The sequence below is a fragment of the Pleurodeles waltl genome, chromosome 9 (assembly GCF_031143425.1).
Source record: "Pleurodeles waltl isolate 20211129_DDA chromosome 9, aPleWal1.hap1.20221129, whole genome shotgun sequence".
In the NCBI taxonomy this organism is placed as follows: Eukaryota; Metazoa; Chordata; class Amphibia; order Caudata; family Salamandridae; genus Pleurodeles; species Pleurodeles waltl.
The window spans coordinates 584,073,940-584,089,155 of record NC_090448.1 but is presented as its reverse complement, the minus strand read 5'-3'; positions in this window follow the sequence as shown (position 1 = coordinate 584,089,155).

The following is a 15,216-nucleotide window of genomic DNA, read 5'->3' as shown; positions in this document are numbered from 1 at the left end:
GCATTCCATAAACATATGAACGTCCGCAGCCTCCGGAGCTCCACATTTAAGACAATTCACCACCTCACTCTTCTTTATCTTCGTTAGTTTCGCTGGAGTGATATAAGCTCTGTGTATCACATACAAATGGTTCTTCCTTAACGGGGCGGCCTTAACTACCTCTAAACATGTTCTCAATGATTCTTGCCATCCCAACTGTGCCTTTTCTTTTGTCATGACACCTTGCCACAACTGTTCTGGCAACTTAAAATCTCCGTCGATCTGCTCCAGAATCTCCCAATACCACCTTGCAATTTTGCAGCCCTTGGGGGAGCCGTTAAAGAGATCTTTTGATAACTGGTTCTCCCCTTGACGACTCCGTCGAGTGGACAATGCCCAGGAAGTCAATTGGAAATATTTGAACCTAGACAGAGTACCACCCGTCATATCACTCAATTCTTCCCACGAGAGTAACAATGTGTCCTGTATAAGATCCCCCCAGCACTCTAAACCAACATCTCTTAAAGGTTTAGCCAAATCGTCTTTCAAACATTCTGGAGTGCCCAGGGAATCCCAAATAGGAGCTAGCTCATTATAATAATCAATCTTCATAATGGATTTCACCTGATACCAACACATAGCTGCCTCTCTCAAAAATTTTAGTCGTATTTTCTTGAAGAATTTTGGGTCTCCATACTTAAAAAGAAACTGTTTCCCTGCCCCCGGAATGTTACATATCATTGCTTTAAACATTGCACCTACCCCTGAATCATCCAAGGAGGTAAACAACCTTCTCGAATTACTCAACTTTTAGGTCCATGCATATAGGTGTAAATCGGGCAATGATAAACCTCCCGTCTCTTTCCTCCTCCGCAGTTTTTTCGATGCAATCCTAGGACGCTTGCAGGCCCAGATAAAAGAAGTGATAGCCTGTTGAAGTTTCTTAAGATATCTGCCATCCATTAATAACGGAATGGCGTTCTGAATAAAATAGATTTTTGGAATGAGAAACATTTTAACCAGATTTACCCTTCCCAGCACTGTCAGTGGCAAGTGGGCCCAGCCCTTCATTATATTAATGCAATCTGCCACCAACGCTCCTTGGTTTTTCACCACTAACTTCTCAATATCATGTGTAATAAATAACCCTAATTAGCGTATTTCAGCCTTCCCTTGCCAATCCTGATTCCATACCATGATTTCCAACTTCTCTGTATTGACCTTATAGCCAGAGACCAAACCAAACTCCTCCGCTAATCTTCGTAGTGCTGGGAGGGCAGTTGATAAATTAGCAGTAAATACCATTAAATCATCTGCATAGAGTGCAACTTTCCTCTCCCACAGTTCCTATTTAAAAGCAACTATTTCAGGACACTGTCTTCTTTTCCTTATTTTCCTTCTTTTCAATATACAGATCAAACAAGAGCGGAGACAATGGGCACCCCTGCCTAGTTCCCCTCGATATCCTAAAGCAGTTTGTTAGTTCTCCGTTGTAGGAAAGTAACATCTTGCCTGGCATGTTACCCCCATATTTCACTGTATATATGTTGTTTTAGTGTATGTGTCACTGGGACCCTGCCAGCCAGGGCCCCAGTTCTCATAAGTGTGCCCTGTATGTGTTCCCTGTGTGATGCCTAACTGTCTCACTGAGGCTCTGCTAACCAGAACCTCAGTGGTTATGCTCTCTCTGCTTTCTAAATTGTCACTAACAGGCTAGTGACCAATTTCACCAATTCACATTGGCATACTGGAACACCCTTATAATTCCCTAGTATATGGTACTGAGGTACCCAGGGTATTGGGGTTCCAGGAGATCCCTATGGGCTGCAGCATTTCTTTTGCCACCCATAGGGAGCTCTGACAATTCTTACACAGGCCTGCCACTGCAGCCTGAGTGAAATAACATCCACGTTATTTCACAGCCATTTACCACTGCACTTAAGTAACTTATAAGTCACCTATATGTCTAACCTTCACCTGGTGAAGGTTGGGTGCTAAGTTACTTAGTGCCTTATGTACTAAAGCATTTTCCCATAGACACAGAATGGATAAAATCCTTTGCTACATCTGGCCCTTAGTGTGTGGGCACCCTGGCACTAGCCAAGGTGCCTCCACATCGTTCAGGGCAAATTCCCCGGACTTTGTGAGTGCGGGGACACCATTTCACGCGTGCACTATACATAGGTCACTACCTATGTATAGCGTCACAATGGTAACTCCGAACATGGCCATGTAACATGTCTAAGATCATGGAATTGTCACCCCAATGCCATTCTGGCATTGGGGAGACAATTCCATGATCCCCTGAGTCTCTAGCACAGACCCGGGTACTGCCAAACTGCCTTTCCCGGGGTTTCACTGCAGCTGCTGCTGCTGCCAACCCCTCAGACAGGTTTCTGCCCTCCTGGGGTCCAGCCAGGCCTGGCCCAGGAAGGCAGAACAAAGGACTTCCTCAGAGAAAGGGTGTTACACCCTCTCCCTTTGGAAAAAGGTGTCAGGGCTGGGGAGGAGTAGCCTCCCCCAGCCTCTGGAAATGCTTTGATGGGCACAGATGGTGCCCATCTCTGCATAAGCCAGTCTACACCGGTTCAGGGATCCTTCAGCCCTGCTCTGGCGCGAAACTGGACAAAGGAAAGGGGAGTGACCACTCCCCAGACCAGCACCTCCCAGGGGAGGTGCCCAGAGCTCCTCCAGTGTGCTCCAGACCTCTGCCATCTTGGAAACAGAGGTGCTGCTGGCACACTGGACTGCTCTGAGTGGCCAATGCCAGCAGGTGACGTCAGAGACTCCTCCTGATAGGCTCTTGCCTGTGTTGCTAGCCTATCCTCCTTCCTAGGTAGCCAAACCTCCTTTCCTGGCTATTTAGGGTCTCTGCTTTGGGGAATTCTTTAGATAATGAATGCAAGAGCTCATCAGAGTTCCTCTGCATCTCTCTTTTCACCTTCTGCCAAAGGATCGACCGCTGACTGCTCAGGACGCCTGCAAAACCGCAACAAAGTAGCAAAGACGACTACTGCAACCTTGTATCGCTGATCCTGCCTCATTCTCAACTGTTTCCTGCTGGTGCATGCTCTGGGGGTAGCCTGTCTCCTCTCTGCACTAGGAGCTCTGAAGAAATCTCCAGTGGGACGACAGAATCCTTCCCCTGCAACCGCAGGCAACAAAAGACTGTATCACCGGTCCTCTGGGTCCCCTCTCAGCACAACGAGCGTGGTCCCTGGAACTCAGCAACTCTGTCCAAGTGACTCCCACAGTCCAGTGACTCTTCAGTCCAAGTTTGGTGGACGTAAGTCCTTGCCTCCCCATGCTAGACTGCATTGCTGGGTACCGCGTGATTTGCAGCTGCTCCGGCTCCTGTGCACTCTTCCAGGATTTCCTTCATGCACAGCCAAGCCTGGGTCCCCGACACTCTAACCTGCAGTGCACAACCTCCTGAGTTGTCCTCCGGCGTCGTGGGACTCCCTTTTGTGTCTTCGGGTGAGCTCCGGTTCACTCCTCTTCCAAGTGCCTGTTCTGGTACTTCTGCGGGTGCTGCCTGCATCTGTGAGGGCTCCCTGACTTGCTGGGCACCCCTTCTGTCTCCTCATCCAAGTGGTGACATCCTGGTCCCTCCTGGGCCACAGCAGCATCCAAAAACCCTAACCGTAATCCTTGCAGCTAGCAAGGCTTGTTTGTGGTCTTTCTACGTGCGAACACCTCTGCAAGCTTCTACACGACGTGGGACATCCATCCTCCAAAGGGGAAGTTTCTAGCCCTCTTCGTTCTTGCAGAATCCACAGCTTCTACCATCCAGTGGCAGCTCCTTTGCACCCTCAGCTGGCATTTCCTGGGCATCTGCCCACTCTCGACTTTGTCACGACTCTTGGACTTGGTCCCCTTGTTCCACAGGTACTCTCGTCTGGAAATCCACTTTGGTTGCATTGCTGGTGTTGGTCTTCCTTGCAGAATTCCCCTATCACGACTTCTGTGCTCTCTGGGGAATATAGGTGCACTTTACACCTACTTTTCAGGGTCTTGGGTTGGGCTATGTTTCTAACCCTCACTGTTTTCTTACAGCCCCAGCAACCCTCTACAAGCTCACATAGGTTTGGGATCCATTCGTGGTTCGCATTCCACTTTTGGAGTATATGGTTTGTGTTGCCCCTATACCTATGTGCTCCTATTGCAATCTACTGTAACTTTACATTGCTTGCATTACTTCCTTTTGCTATTACTGCATATTTTTGGTATTGTGTACATATATCTTGTGTATATTTGGCATCCTCATACTGAGGGTACTCACTGAGATACTTTTGGCATATTGTCATAAAAATAAAATACCTTTATTTTTAGTATATCTGTGTATTGTGTTTTCTTATGATATTGTGCATATGACACCAGTGGTATAGTAGGAGCTTTGCATGTCTCCTAATTCAGCCTAAGCTGCTCTGCTATAGCTACCTTCAATCAGCCTAAGCTGCTAGAAACACCTCTTCCACACTAATAAGGGATAACTGGACCTGGTACAGAGTGTAAATACAGATTGGTACCCACTACAAGCCAGGCCAGCCTCCTACATTGGTTGTGCAGCGTTGGGATAAGTACTTGCAACTACTTACCACTTTGTCATTGTGTACTTTTCATAAGAGAATAATATACAAAACAAGTTCAGTGTATGTACACTTAACCAAAAAGTTTTGCTTTTCTTCTCTTACACTATCTACTAAGTGCTGAAAAGTACTCCTAAACTTTCAAAAAGTTTCTAAAAAGTTGAAAAAGGTTTTTTTCAGTTTCCTTAAAAAGTCCTGAAACTTTTTCTCTCTTTTACCTGTCCCTAAACCTTTTCTATCATGTCTGATGTAGGAACTGCTCTTAATCTGGTCAGCTCAGCTTATGACCACCTTAACTGGAAAAGTTTGAGGAGTCTCTGCATTGATAGAGGTTTAGTGGTGGGAAAGAACCCCTCTAGAGATTTATTGTCTAACATGCTTATTGAAAATGACAAGGCCTTAGCTGGCACTTCAATTGAGAAGTTAGGAGATAGCTCACACTCTGACTCAGGGGAGCCCCCAGTAAGAGTGTTAGAGGGTGACCTTCCTAACCTGCCCCTTAGCAGACCACCTAGCATAGCTGGTAGTAATGTAAGCTCACATCACAGTAAGGATGGTTTTATTCCTGCAGGCCAGGTTGCTATAGTGCCAACTGTTAGGGACAGGTCTCCCTCTGTTCATTCACATCATTCTTCTGTGTCAAAGCATTCCCAACCCACCCACCCTGATGACAGACTGTTAGAAAGGGAACTCAATAGATTGAGAGTGGAAGAGTCCAGGCTGAAGCTTAAACAGCAACAGCTGGCTCTAGAGAGGGAATCTCTAGACTTAGAAAAAGAGAGACAGAGGTTGGGGTTTGGACCCCATGGTGGCAGCAGCAGTAATCCAGATAGTAATCCTGTGAAAGAGCATGATTCTAAGAATCGCATAAGATAGTTCCCCCTTACAAGGAGGGGGATGACATTAACAAGTGGTTTGCTGCACTTGAGAGGACCTGTGTGGTACAGGGAGTCCCTCAAAGGCAGTGGGCTGCTATCCTATGGCCATCTTTCAGTGAAAAGGGTAGGGATAGGCTCCTTACTGGTAAGGAAAGTGATGCCAATAATTTTACAGTTTTGAAGAATGCACTCGGATGGATTTGGCTTAACCACTGAACAATACAGGATTAAGTTCAGAGAAACCAGAAAAGAGTCCTCACAAGACTGGGTAGACTTTGTTGACTATTCAGTGAAGGCCTTGGAGGGGAGGTTACATGGCAGTAAAGTTTCTGACTAAGAAAGCCTGTATAATCTGATCCTGAGAGAGCATATTCTGAATAACTGTGTGTCTGATTTGTTACACCAATATCTAGTGGATTCAGATCCGACCTCTCCCCAAGAATTGGGAAATAAGGCAGACAAATGGGTCAGAACCAGAGTGAACAGAAAAGTTCATACAGGGGGTGACAAGGATGGCAAGAAGAAGGATGGTAAGTCTTCAGACAAGGGTGGGGACAAATCTAAAAATGAGTCTTCATCAGGCCCACAAAAACACTCTGGTGGGGGTGGTGGGTCCAAATCCTCTTCTAATCAAGTAAAGAAACCATGGTGCTATTTATGTAAAATAAAAGGCCATTGGACAACTGATGCCAGTTGTCCAAAGAAAAGCACCAAGCCTCCCACTACCACAACCCCTACTGCAACCTCTAGTGCCCCTAGTAATAGCAGTGGTGGTGGGAGCAAACCTACTAATAGCCAATCCAAGGGAGTAGCTGGGCTCACTTTTGGTAATTTAGTTGGGGCTGGTCTTGTTAGGGAGACCACAAAGGCTGTGTTAGTCTCTGAAGGTGCCATTGATTTGACCACCTTGGTTGCTTGTCCCCTTAATATGGATACGTACAAGCAACTTCCCCTAATAAATGGTGTTGAGGTTCAGGCCTACAGGGACACAGGTGCCAGTGTTACCATGGTAATAGAGAAACTGGTACCCCCTGAACAACACCTACTTGGTCACCAGTACCAAGTGACAGACGCTCATAACAACACTCTTAGCCACCCCATGGCTGTTGTGAATCTCAACTGGGGGGGGGGGGTTACTGGTCCAAAGAAAGTTGTGGTTGCCTCAGATTTACCTGTAGACTATCTACTAGGGAACGATTTAGAGACATCAGCTTGGGCAGAAGTGGAGTTGGAGGCTCATGAGGCAAAGCTGGGCATTTCTGGGCACATTTTTGCTTTAACCAGGGCTCAGGCCAAAAAGCAAAAAGGACAGGGTGACTTGGATCCTGGAACAATGGACCAAGTGCTCCCTAAAGCTAGGGTTAGTAAGGGTAAATCCCTACCCACTATCCCTCCCTCTACAGATGATTCTACTTCTGAGGAAGAAGAATTTCCCCCCTGTGCAGAACCTTCACCAGAGGAGCTGGAAGCAGACACCACTGAGCTTTTGGGTGGAGGGGGGCCTGCCAGGGAGGAGCTGAGTGTGGCACAGCAATCCTGTCCCACATTAGAGGGTGTAAGACAGCAAGCTGTCAAACAGCAAAATGGGGATGTCAGTGACTCACACAGAGTTTACTGGGAGGACAACCTCTTGTATATAGAGGCAAGGGACCCAAAACCTGGAGCAGCCAGGAGATTGGTCATTCCCCTGCAATGCAGAGAGTTCCTCCTAACTCTGGCACACGACATTCCCTTGGCTGGACATTTGGGTCAAATTAAAACATGGGAAAGGCTTGTCCCCCTGTTTCATTGGCCTAGGATGTCAGAGGACACAAAAGACTTTTGTAAGTCTTGTGTGACCTGCCAAGCCAGTGGCAAGACTGGTGGCACCCCAAAGGCTCCCCTTTTTCCACTCCCTGTGGTTGGGGTTCCCTTTGAAAGGGTAGGGGTTGACATAGTTGGCCCCCTTGACCCTCCTACTGCTTCAGGCAATAGGTTTATCTTGGTGGTAGTGGATCATGCCACAAGATATCCTGAAGCAATTCCTCTAAGGACCACTACAGCATCTGCAGTGACAAAAGCCCTCCTGGGAATCTTTTCCAGGGTGGGTTTCCCAAAAGAGGTGGTATCAGACAGGGGTAGCAACTTTATGTCTGCATACTTGAAGGCCATGTGGAAGGAATGTGGTGTAACATACAAATTCACCACACCTTATCATCCACAAACAAACGGACTGGTTGAGAGGTTTAATAAAACTCTCAAAGGAATGATAATGGGACTCCCTGAAAAACTCAGAAGGAGATGGGATGTCCTGTTACCTTGCCTCCTTTTTGCTTACAGGGAGGTACCCCAGAAAGGAGTGGGCTTCAGCCCCCTTGAACTCCTATTTGGACACCCTGTAAGAGGTCCCCTAACACTTGTGAAGGAGGGTTGGGAACAACCTTTAAAAGCTCCTAAGCAAGACATAGTGGACTATGTACTCGGCCTAAGATCCAGAATGGCTGAGTACATGAAAAAGGCCAGTAAAAACCTTCAGGCCAGCCAAGAGCTCCAAAATCAATGGCATGACCAGAAGGCTGTTCTGATTCAGTACCAACCAGGACAGAAGGTGTGGGTATTGGAGCCTGTAGCCCCAAGAGCACTCCAAGAAAAATGGAGTGGACCCCATCTCATTGCTGAAAAGAAGGGAGAGGTCACCTACTTAGTTGACCTAGGCACTGCCAAGAGTCCCCTTAGGGTGCTCCATGTCAATCGCCTAAAACCCTACTATGACAGGGCTGATCTCACCCTGCTCATGGCAAGGAAGAAGAGAGTGACCCTCTCCCTGATCTCTTCTCTTCCACAGAAGAGGATGCTCTAGTGGAAGGTGTAGTTTTGGCAGACTGTCTTACTGCTGAGCAAAAAGACAACTGCATAAATCTCCTGGGTCAGTTTTCTGAACTCTTTTCTACTGTGCCAGGCACCACTTCTTGGTGTGAACACACTATCGATACTGGAGACAGCATTCCTGTCAAAAGTAAGATCTATAGGCAGCCTGACCATGTCAGGGACTGCATAAAACAAGAGGTTCAGAAAATGCCTGAACTGGGAGTGGTTGAACATTCTGAAAGCCCATGGGCCTCTCCTGTGGTGCTTGTACCAAAGCCTCACTCTAAGGATGGGAAAAGAGAGATGAGGTTTTGTGTAGATTACAGAGGTCTCAACCAGGTAACTAAAACTGATGCTCACCCTATACCCAGGGCAGATGAGCTCATAGATACACTGGCATCTGCCAAGTATCTAAGCACCTTTGATTTGACTGCAGGGTATTGGCAGATCAAGTTATCAGAGGATGCTAAAGCAAAAACTGCATTTTCGACTATTGGAGGGCACTACCAATTCACAGTAATGCCCTTTGGTTTGAAAAATGCACCTGCCACTTTTCAGAGGTTGGTGAATACAGTCCTGCAGGGGTTGGAGTCTTTTAGTGCAGCATATCTGGACGACATAGCTGTCTTTAGCTCAACCTGGGATGAGCACCTGGTCCACCTGTGGAAAGTTTTGGAGGCCCTGCAAAAGGCAGGCCTCACTATCAAGGCTTCAAAGTGCCAGATAGGGCAGGGGAAAGTGGTTTATCTGGGACACCTGGTAGGTGGAGAACAGATTGCACCACAGGGGAAAATCCAAACTATCATAGATTGGGTTCCCCCTACAACTCAGACCCAGGTGAGAGCCTTCTTAGGCCTCACTGGGTATTACAGGAGGTTCATTAAGAACTATGGCTCCATTGAAGCCCCACTTAATGACCTCACCTCCAAAAAAATGCCTAAAAAGGTATTGTGGACAGCTAGCTGTCAGAAAGCTTTTGAGGAGCTGAAACAAGCCATGTGCACTGCACCTGTCCTAAAAAGCCCATGTTACTCCAAGAAATTCATTGTTCAAACTGATGCATCTGAATTAGGGGTAGGGGCAGTCTTATCACAACTCAATTCTGAGGGCCAGGATCAACCTGTTGGTTTTTTCAGCAGGAGGTTGACCCCTAGAGAAAAGCGTTGGTCTGTCATAGAGAGGGAGGCCTTTGCTGTGGTCTGGGCACTGAAGAAGTTGAGGCCATACCTGTTTGGCACACACTTCATTGTTCAGACAGACCAAAAACCTCTAATTTTGGCTAAAACAAATGAAAGGTGAAAACCCTAAATTGTTGAGGTGGTCCATATCTCTACAGGGAATGGACTATACAGTGGAACATAGACATGGGAGTACCCACTCCAATGCAGATGGACTCTCCAGATATTTCCACTTAGACAATGAAGACTCATCAGGTCATGGCTAGTCTTATTGTCCTTCGTTTGGGGGAGGGGGGTTGTGTAGGAAAGTACCATCTTGCCTGGCATGTTACCCCCATATTTCACTGTATATATGTTGTTTTAGTGTGTGTTTCACTGGGACCCTGCCAGCCAGGGCCCCAGTGCTCATAAGTGTGTCCTGTATGTGTTCCCTGTGTGATGACTAACTGTCTCACTGAGGCTCTGCTAATCAGAACCTCAGTGGTTATGCTCTCTCTGCTTTCTAAATTGTCACTAACAGGCTAGTGACCAATTTCACCAATTCACATTGGCATACTGGAACACCCTTATAATTCCCCAGTATATGGTACTGAGGTACCCAGGGTATTGGGGTTCCAGGAGATCCCTATGGGCTGCAGCATTTCTTTTGCCACCCATAGAGAGCTCTGACATTTCTTACACAGGCCTGCCACTGCAGCCTGAGTGAAATAACGTCCACGTTATTTCACAGCCATTTACCACTGCACTTAAGTAACTTATAAGTCACCTATATGTCTAACCTTCACCTGGTGAATGTTGGGTGCTAAGTTACTTAGTGTGTGGGCACCCTGGCACTAGCCAAGGTGCCCCCACATCGTTCAGGGCAAATTCCCCGGACTTTGTGAGTGCGGGGACACCATTTCACGCGTGCACTATACATGGGTCACTACCTATGTATAGCGTCACAATGGTAACTCCGAACATGGCCATGTAACATTTCTAAGATCATGGAATTGTCACCCCAATGCCATTCTGGCATTGGGGAGTCAATTCCATGATCCCCCGAGTCTCTAGCACAGACCCGGGTACTGCCAAACTGCCTTTCCCGGGGTTTCACTGCAGCTGCTGCTGCTGCCAACCCCTCAGACAGGTTTCTGCCCTCCTGGGGTCCAGCCAGGCCTGGCCCAGGAAGTCATAACAAAGGACTTCCTCAGCGAGAGGGTGTTACACCCTCTCCCTTTGGAAAAAGGTGTCAGGGCTGGGGAGGAGTAGCCTCCCACAGCCTCTGGAAATGCTTTGATGGGCACAGATGGTGCCCATCTCTGCATAAGCCAGTCTACACCAGTTCAGGGATCCCCCAGCCCTGCTCTGGCGCGAAACTGGACAAAGGAAAGGGGAGTGACCACTCCCCTGACCTGCACCTCCCAGGGGAGGTGCCCAGAGCTCCTCCAGTGTGCTCCAGACATCTGCCATCTTGGAAACAGAGGTGCTGCTGGCACACTGGACTGCTCTGAGTGGCCAGTGCCAGCAGGTGACGTCAGAGACTCCTCCTGATAGGCTCTTACCTGTGTTGCTAGCCTATCCTCCTTCCTAGGTAGCCAAACCTCCTTTCCTGGCTATTTAGGGTCTCTGCTTTGGGGAATTCTTTAGATAACGAATGCAAGAGCTCATCAGAGTTCCTCTGCATCTCTCTCTTCACCTTCTGCCAAAGAATCGACCGCTGACTGCTCAGGACGCCTGCAAAACCGCAACAAAGTAGCAAAGACGACTACTGCAACCTTGTATCGCTGATCCTGCCGCCTTCTCGACTGTTTCCTGGTGGTGCATGCTCTGGGGGTAGCCTGCCTCCTCTCTGCACTAGGAGCTCTGAAGAAATCTCCTGTGGGATGACGGAATCCTCCCCCTGCAACCGCAGGCAACAAAAGACTGCATCACCAGTCCTCTGGGTCCCCTTTCAGCACAACAAGCGTGGTCCCTGGAACTCAGCAACTCTGTCCAAGTGACTTCCACAGTCCAGTGACTCTTCAGTCCAAGTTTGGTGGAGGTAAGTCCTTGCCTCCCCACGCTAGATTGCATTGCTGGGTACCGCGTGATTTGCAGTTGCTCCGGCTCCTGTGCACTCTTCCAGGATTTCCTTTGTGCATAGCCAAGCCTGGGTCCCTGACACTCTAACCTGCAGTGCACAACCTCCTGAGTTGTCCTCCGGCGTCGTGGGACTCCCTTTTGTGTCTTCGGGTGAGCTCCGGTTCACTCCTCTTCCAAGTGCCTGTTCCGGTACTTCTGCGGGTGCTGCCTGCATCTGTGAGGGCTCCCTGACTTGCTGGGTGCCCCCTCTGACTCCTCATCCAAGTGGCAACATCCTGGTCCCTCCTGGGCCACAGCAGCATCCAAAAACCCTAACTGCGACCCTTGCAGCTAGCAAGGCTTGTTTGCGGTCTTTCTGTGTGGGAACACATCTGCAAGCTTCTACACAACGTGGGACATCCATCCTCAAAAGGGGAAGTTTCTAGCCCTCTTCGTTCTTGCAGAATCCACAGCTTCTACCATCCAGTGGCAGCTCCTTTGCACCCTCAGCTGGCATTTCCTGGGCATCTGCCCACTCTCAACTTTGTCGTAACTCTTGGACTTGGTCCTCTTGTTCCACAGGTACTCTCGTCCGGAAATCCACTTTGGTTGCATTCCTGGTGTTGGTCTTCCTTGCAGAATTCCCCTATCACGACTTCTGTGCTCTCTGGGGAATATAGGTGCACTTTACACCTACTTTTCAGGGTCTTGGGGTGGGCTATTTTTCTAACCCTCACTGTTTTCTTACAGCCCCAGCGACCCTCTACAAGCTCACATAGGTGTGGGGTCCATTCGTGGTTCGCATTCCACTTTTGGAGTATATGGTTTGTGTTGCCCCTATACCTATGTGCTCCTATTGCAATCTACTGTAACTTTACATTGCTTGCATTACTTCCTTTTGCTATTACTGCATATTTTTGGTATTGTGTACATATATCTTGTGTATATTTGGAATCCTCATACTGAGGGTACTCACTGAGATGCTTTTGGCATATTGTCATAAAAATAAAGTACCTTTATTTTTAGTATATCTGTGTATTGTGTTTTCTTATGATATTGTGCATATGACACCAGTGGTGTAGTAGGAGCTTTGCATGTCTCCTAGCTCAGCCTAAGCTGCTCTGCTATAGCTCCCTTCTATCAGCCTAAGCTGCTAGAAACACCTCTTCTACACTAATAAGGGATAACTGGACCTGGTACAGAGTGTAAGTACCCCTTGGTATCCACTACAAGCCAGGCCAGCCTCCTACATCTGTTAATTAAGATTCTAGCAGAGGGGTCAGAATAGATCCGTTTAATGGCCTTACAGAAATTATTCCCTATATTATACCTTTTCAAAACCTGAAATAAATAACTCCAATTGACCCTGTCAAAGGCTTTCATAGCATCTAAAGCTATAACCCCAAAGGGATCTTATAAGTGGTTGCCAGATCTATTGCCCCTATCAAGGTATGGGTAAGCTCATGTAAATACCTTCCCTTAATAAACCCCTTCTGATCCATATTAATTAAATCCTTCACCACCAAATTTAACCTACCTGAAAGAACCTTTGCAAGTAGCTTATAATCTGCATTCAGCAGTGAAATGGGTCTAGATGACTCACACCTAGCCGGGTTTTTACCCGGTTTCAAAATCAATGATATTACTGCCTCATTCCAGGATTCCGGAACAGGGGAGTCATTCACAAATACCTCAGAGAACAACTTTAACAAAAAGGGCATTAATGCCTGCTCTAAGACCTTATACAATTCTCCCGAAAGACCATCTGGACCTGCGGCCTTACCCCCCTTACTTCCCCTCAAAGCAGCTGCAATTTCATCTGGGGTGATAGGCCTATTCAACCAACGCCGCTGCTCTACAGATAGAGTATCATCCCCCAACCAAATTTTAACCACCTGCTCAGTAACCTCAATCTCTTCTGTATAAAGTTGAGAAAAGAATTGTCCAAAAGCATTCTTAATTTCCCCGCTCTCTTTCGTCCTCTGGCCCTGCTCTACCTCAATTTCCTTTATTAAGTTTCTAACTTGGGACCTTTTTGCTTTCCAGGCTAGTAATTTCCCTGGGTTTTCCCCATTTTCAAAATGTGCCCGGTTACTTGCCTCCCATTGCTGCATTAATCTTGTTTGCAGAAGCGCCTCTACTTGGGATTTCAGGACATCCAATCTTTGAGCCTTATCCGCTTCTCATCTTCACCTATACTCATCATTAGGAGTTCCCTACAGACCTTCATTTTTTCCTCCAGAAGCTCTAACTCATCCCTATACCGCTTGCTCTTATAACTGGCAATATTAATAAGAATCCCTCATATCACCGCCTTATATGTATCCCAAACCACATCAAAAGGGGCATGTCTGTTCTACCAAGAAGTAATCAATACGTGACGCGTGGTCATACTTCTTCTTATTATATGAAAAAACCTGATGAGGTCCCACCCTATCTCTCCACCAGGAGGCAGTGGATGTTGCTGTGTCTGCATGGGTATGGTGCTTGTGTGAGTGCTTGTGAGATGTGTGGTGCTTATGTTTGCCATGTCCACTCCTGTGTGTTGATGAGTCAATGGTGGTCTGATGGTGTGTTTGGGATAGGCTGAGGTACAGGGATTGGGTCTGGGTGGAGGAAGTTGGAGGGGGGAGGCTGGACACAGGGACAATGGCTGCCATCAGTGCTGAGGCCAGAGCCTGAAATGCTCTCTGTTGGGCCGCCTGCCAGAATGAATGTCCTCCAGGTATGCATTTGTTTGTTGCAAATGCCTCTCAACACCCTGGATGGCATTCAAAATGGTAGATTGCCCAACAGTGAGGGATCTCAGGAGGTCAATAGCCTCCTCACTGAGGGCAGCAGGGCTGACTGGGGCAGGGGCTGAGGGGCCTGGGGCGAAGGAGATGCCCACCCTCCTGGGTGAACGGGCACGGGACACACACTGAGGGGGCTGCTGGTATGCCGGTGCTGGTAGAGGGGGTGGCGGCCATACCTGTTGATGCAGTGGGCACAGAGGTGCCCGCCACCGCAAGGGAGCTCCCATCAGAGGAGGAGTCGCTGTCACTGGTGTATTCTCCTGTCCCCGTCGTGGAGCTCCCCTCGCCCTCCGTCCCACTGGTGGCTTCAGACTCCATTGCTTCACCCTCCAGGGCCAAGTGGGATGCAGCTCCCTCCTGCTCCGGTGCCACTGCTCCTCCACCAGATGATGCTATTGCACACAAGAACAGGGAGTCACAAACAAAAAGGGGGGGGGGAAGACAGAAGAAAAACATGTTCAGTGCATGCAACACCACTATCGTTGGCGCACACAACACACAGGGAATAGCCCTCTGCACTAAGCCATGCACTAACAGTTCCTAGCAAATTCACATGCCCATGGGGTACGAGGCCTAAGCCCAATTGCTGCACACCTGGAAGTCACAGGAGCCTGACTAGTTGTAGATGGCTATTGCCACTAGTGGGGTTGGGGTGCCACAGAGCCTGCCTAACAAGGGACCTTGCCTACCAAGTTCTCCCTGGCCTAGGGGAACCGACTGAGACACCTCCCCCACCCAGACATCTCGTAATGTGCGCAGTCAGCTGAATGGGAGTGGACTCACCCCCTTGTGGCTGCTGTGATGCCCTCAAGCGCCCATCCAACTCCGGATAGGCCACCGCCAGGATCCGGTACATCAGGGGGGTCATGGTGCGACAGGCACCCCTTCCACGTTCGGGGGCCATCCC